The sequence below is a fragment of the Bidens hawaiensis genome, unplaced genomic scaffold (genome assembly GCF_021521415.1).
Source record: "Bidens hawaiensis isolate Kalapana, Puna unplaced genomic scaffold, B.hawaiensis_p1.1 tig00008796_1, whole genome shotgun sequence".
NCBI lineage: Eukaryota > Viridiplantae > Streptophyta > Magnoliopsida > Asterales > Asteraceae > Bidens > Bidens hawaiensis.
The window spans coordinates 452,716-459,042 of NW_027491634.1; the positions used below are offsets into that span (position 1 = coordinate 452,716).

Below are 6,327 nucleotides of genomic sequence, written 5' to 3' on the forward strand. Positions count from 1 at the left end.
CATAATATTTTAGATAATCTCAAGGAACAATGGAATGTAATAACATGTAGTATGTGTGTTGGCAGGTATTGCTTTCCATCTTAAACCTGGATGACCAGTTGGTGCCAAGAGTTGCTAATATGTACATGATTGACAAGTTCAGATACGAAGCTACTAATTGTTACTGAATACGTAAGAATGCAATTGGCTGATTCAAAAGTATGATAGTTTTTTATTTTTTGGAACAACATTTTGTTATTATTGAGCATCTTTTATATAAAATTTGTGTGTGCATCTGTATTTATATGATTATGTAACTATTTGTGTGTATAACACACACATTGTATATATAAATTCAGTAGAACTTTTTGCAAAACAAATTCCCGAATTGTGATCAAAAGCCATCGCAAAAGTCACAACAGTGATCGGAAGATTTGTGACCACAGCTGGGGTTGGAAGACTTGCGACCGCAACAGAGGTCAGAAGATTTGCAACCGCAGCAATGGTCGCAACATTTGCGACCGCTGCAGGGGTCGCAAAATTTGCGACCGAGACAATGGTCGCAACTTTTGCGACCGCAGCAGGAGTAGTAAGATTTGCAACGGACGGTTGGTCGCAAACGTAAGAGCGGTTGCCAAATGGTTGCAGCAGAGCAATTGCGACCGCATTTTTCCAACCGCATTTTCGGTTGCAAAGCGGTCGCAACAAGGAAATTGTGACCGCTTTGCGACCGAAATGGCAATCGCAAATGCCCAGTTTTCTAGTAGTGGTCGTGTTTGGGTTTAACAATTGATCAATCGACTGATATGAAAATTGTCGGCCTGACACGATTTACACCCTAATTACACAATTTTCATTATGTCATAAAAATTTATATGCTAACATACAATAATATAATATGATGTGACGTGATCATGTAAGGTGCATGTGATACGATATAATAAAAGAAAATTTTATACGCAACCACTATGTATTATGTATGTAGCATACACGCATGCAGCTGTGGGTACAAATTAAGGACTTATAACCAACCACGTACGCGAGGATACCACAAGAATAGGTATACGGCAGTCTACACATGACCACCAGGATATCAATCTACACAATAACAGGTATACTACTATCTTAATTTATTTTTTCTATGGATCAGGAACTTGTGAAATATATAAGCGTTTAAAGGATATAAAGCAAAGGTCTTTCAACGACGATATCTTGATTCTAAGTTATATGTTTAGCATCATTTTCTATTATGCACTTGACTAAGCTAAGTGATCAAGGGGTATAAAATATATCTTACACATTATTACAGAAAGGTTTAACCCTAAACTTACAGTTTTCTTGCAAACCTAGGTTAGTAGCCATGGGGGTCCATCATGTCTTCTAGAGAAGAGACAATATTTAGGCAGATAATCCCAAATGAATGATCAATATATCAAATCATACAAGGTGTTAATTTGTCCTGAAAATTGAAGTTCTAGATCCCAAAATAAAATCACAACAGACATATGACACAAATTTAGTTGACGGCATTTCTTTTAGTTACTCTCACCTTGAGACCATGCTTCATCTGAAGTACCATTGAATCTGCGGGACGCACTCGATGACCTTCCACCAGCTCAATATGATAACGGTAAATGACCATAGTTGCCACTATCTTTAACAGAGATAAAGACATGTCCTTACCTACACAAGCTCTTGGTCCGGCATTAAACGCCGGGAACTTATATGACGGTTCATGTTTGATTCCTCCTTGTTTAGTAATCCACCTTTCGGGCTTGAACTCCATGCAATCTTCACCCCATATTGACTTCATTCTTCCCATGGAATAAATAGATAGAATGATTTTCGTAGTACGATCAACCTGATGGCCACTAGGAAGAATGTCAGGTTGTAATGGAGATTTGTGGTTAAATGGAAGTGGAGGGAAAAGCCTCAAGCATTCATTTAAAGCCCCATGAAGATAAACCATTTTACCTAGTTCTTTTGCTTTCCATCTATCAAGTAATTTCACATCAAGATGTGTTCGAATCTCTTCCAAAATCTTATCTTCGACGTTAGAGTTTTGTGCAAGGATATAAAAGAACCAAGATAAAACACTGCTAGTGCTATCTTTTCCCGCAACCATCAAATTAACTAAGGTGTCTCTTAAAAAATTTGGTGGCATCTCCAAATGAAACACCATGATCTTTGAAATTTCTCATGAAAGCTGTGAATACCAAAAACTTGTCCTCTTGGTATTGGCATTTCTTGTTGTAGAACTCATTTGATTTTTGGTTTAAGCAGTTGTATACATATTGATCAATAGTTTTCCATGCATCACTGATCTTCTTCTCATTCCCCACTCCAAGAACTTGTTGCAATTTCAAAAGGCATGAGGGTGTAACATGCTGAAGAGGTAGGTCCCAGCAGAGCCCAGTTGGACCCGCAAGACTCACCTTGAACAGGGACGTCTGCGCGATGACCAACTGCTCCAGCAGGACCCACCATGCTCAAAGAACCTTACGCGCAGTACGCCAGCTGTACCCGCAGGGAAAGCCTCCCAATGGTGAAGTACCCCGCCTGTTCCCGCAGCTGCGGATACAAGCCATCAGGGAAGGCTACCCGCACTAACGGCAAGGCTACACGCACAAGGCATTCGTTACTTCAGTTGTCACATGAAGGAATGAGCAAGGCGGGAACACTCCCGCCTAAATGAGCCAGTCCGTATGCTTCTGGAAGGTCTTTCGTACTATACCTACTAAGGTATGGACGGAACAGACAGTTTGACCAGAGCAGCCCATGAACTAATCACAGGGTGACAGCTCACCGACAACAATACGAGGAGGAGCACCCTCTAGTACTGTTTGTCACTATTAGCCGCTGCCTACTCACCAACCCTCATGATGGGACGTGCGCAGCCTACAGTTGGTGGAACAGTATACAGCCGACCTTATTACTGTTGGCCGTAACCTATCCACCAACCAGCATGGCCTGTGCATAGTCCACTGTTGGTAGAACAGGAATACTATTCAGCCGGCTATACCTGCTTGGAAACCTACCTTCGGCTATAAATACTCCAACACCTTGGAATGGTAAGGACATCATCTGATATCTCAATCTTATCTAGCAATCTCTTAATATACTCTTATATTCAGAGCAATCTAGTCTGATTCTCACGCCGGAGGGTGGTCACAAGGAGGAACCCCCCCCCTTCTCAGTGACGAGCTTACGGTGTCTGTTTTGCAGGTCTCCTGAAGAACAACCTTCTCAGCTAGATCTCATCCGTGGGAAACATTACTTAACCCCCAGATTATCTTTAATCTGTCGTGGGTTCACTTAGTGTTTCTTCACATGCCTATAAAAAGATAGCTTCTTCTGCATCCGAGAAGGCTTTTAAATACGGGATGTAAGGAAAATCAAGAGACAAGCTTTCTGGGTCGTGATCTAAAAGTAATTTGCATATAGTATCAAAAGTGAACCTGTGAAATATTTCTTGCAAATCCATTTCCTTGCCTTGTCTAGAAATGGACTCAAGTACTGGTAGAAGCCCCTTTTCCAACTTGTTCCACATTATTGTGTCCACCAAACTTTGAAATCCAGCATGCTTGAACACACTCATGGTAACCTTGCGGTGGATCTCCCATAACTCACCATCAGTATTGAAGATTCCATCTCCTAGGATATCGAAGATCTTACGAAAATTATCACCTTTGGGATAATTGCAAAAGTTTTTGGTTAGGATGTGGTGGATGTCTAAAGGATTGGTGGTCACAAGCAAGTCCGTGTTGGTAAACCAAGGACCTTTCCACATGAATGTTCCACCACTGCCGATTAAATAGTCTGTGACGTAATCATGGACTCGATGAGTGTTTAGAGTGACACTTGGTATCATACCAAGAATTGGCCAATCTGTGGGTATAGCAGTTCCATGCCTTTGTGAGTTATAGATAAGTATTAAAAACAGAATGGGAATTAAAAACAAAGACAGAATGGGTAAAGATTCAAGAAAATCCATGGGAAAGACATGTGAGGGAAGAAGAGATGTGTTAATGCTTTATAGAAAGATAAAAGACAATAGTGTTGTATTTTGGAGAATGTTTCTTGGTCCTTTAATTAGGCATATGAATTCACTTCACACCCATAAGAGTCATATCAATTTAAGCAACAGGTTATAATCTTATAAGAAACCAAAATGACACAATTAATATTAAGTATGAAACAATCAAACCAAACACCGAGAAAAATAAACCCGCTTGCATTGAATTGAACACTGATTTAAAGAGTTTGTTAACCAAACGCAAAATTGATAGCAAGAAGTTTTTGTTCGTTGTTTCAAGTTTAATTTAATGTGCATTATCCGGAATAAGTTGGTTCTGATCACATGCATAGTGAAAATCTGTTGAAAAAGTCCTTAAATATCAAGGGAAACTATGATATAATATGAATATAAGTTTGAAACTAACTTCTTGTTCATTAACGTATTGCATATAGGCAGTGCCGGCACAACCTTTTTTGAGGCCTAAAGCGAAACGAAAAATTGGTGCCTCTTTTTTAGTTAGTTTCATTATTGCTCTAGCTTGCAAAAAGGATGCTATTTTTCCCCTCTATATACATGTGTGCTACATACGAAAATTTAATTGGATTGCTAAACCTTTAAAATCGCTAACAGATTATAATTGATACCAAATACAATTTGTCATAATAACAATTTCTATCTACAAGTGTAGCCTTTTTGTAGTCACTTTAAGAATTAGTGTAATGGTTTGAAAATCAAACTTATTATTTTCTGGAGATATGTTTACTATATATAAAAGATACAAAGGCTAAGGGCTATCTATGGTATGGTACAACTACAAATTAGCATTTACGATAAAGGTGAAAACAAAATCCTAATTGTCCTAAAATAGAAAATAGAAATGATGACTATGAATCTTTATAGTAGTAGATGGGTAAATTCAAATATTTGAAATATAATTTGAATTTATTCTTATTCTTTAAATTTAATAGACACATTCTAAAAATATAAGAACATATAATTTCTGACAAACATGCTTATTTTTTCATAGGCCAAACATGCTTATTATTTCATAGCCCAAAAATAAAATCCTAGTTATATAAATGACTTTTAAAAAAAAATATGGGGCCTTAAAAAACAGGTGGCCCAAAGCTTGTGCTTGGGTTGCCTCCACTGTTGGGCCGGCACCGCATATGGGGAACTATTATACAAAAGGTATAGTTTGCATAGCAAGGTTATTACTTCAATAATCATATCGCAAACATTCCATCTCAAAAACAGAAAACCAAATCTTGACTATAAGATCGCAAACTGGCCCTACGAATCCGGGCCACACCCCATTAAGTTGTACAAGAATATTTTGAACATCCATCTAGGGAAGTAAGACCACCCGCAAGGCAATCCAAGGATGCCAAGTGGCCCTTTTGTGCTAAGGTGTAGTTTGTCTTGAACGACAAATCAACCCTGCGAAGCTTCGATCACAATCGAGGCGTGTGGACACAGTTTGTTACAGATACTCAAAACTTGTTTGTTGTAAAATTCTTGAAATTATGATATGGACAAAATTTTTATGCAAAACATTCACTACCACAAGATAATGCACATGTGTTAATATAGTTAGGTTTTATGAAAAATAAAAAGGTTATCATGCCAAATTATAAAGTAAAAGGACTCCACTATCTCGTTTAATACAACTTGATTTCTTACATAAAATAGGTTCTACTACTTTATGTATAATAAAACTCATTGGTCATATACAAAACTGTGTTCCACTATGCTAAATATATTCTCGTTAACTTGGTACTACAAACCAAATAATGAGGATGCTCATAGCGTCCTACACACCCCAACATAATTTCATGATTGAAAGGTGTAATAAGAATAATTTTAAACACCCCAAGAAGCATGATGAAAGCTGCTATATGTTGAGAAGAAATTGATGTTTGTAACAATGTTATATAACATCTGGTTATAATTGGTCAACGGTTAGTCAACTATGGTTGATGATAAACTGAAGTTTACAAGTTTGGCTAAATGTGACAAGTAACTAATAGTTGGTTTAAAAGGTCTGATAAAAGTACAGGGGCTGATTGTGTCAACTTTGGAAGATTAGGTTGTTACGAGTTTGTTAATAGCTGTTAGGCTATATAATTGGGGGTTATCTCAATTAGGGTTTACTTTTGTTTTCAATTTCATTCACAAGTTCATCTCTGTATTTCGTTCTTGTATTCCGATAAATCGTTTGGTTAATAAACTTCTTCAATCCTTGATTGTATTGTTTGATTTTTAGTTCTATCGATTGTTCCATTTCTGCAAATTGATAACAATTGGTATCAGAGCTTAGGCTCTCGATT

At 37.6% G+C, this 6,327-nt stretch overlaps 1 pseudogene; it reads right to left on the reverse strand.

Moving 5' to 3' along the window:
- Positions 1-1,495: 1,495 nt before the first annotated feature.
- Positions 1,496-3,973, reverse strand: LOC143529984 (alkane hydroxylase MAH1-like; annotated as a pseudogene).
- Between the last annotated feature and the right edge of the window lie 2,354 nt (positions 3,974-6,327).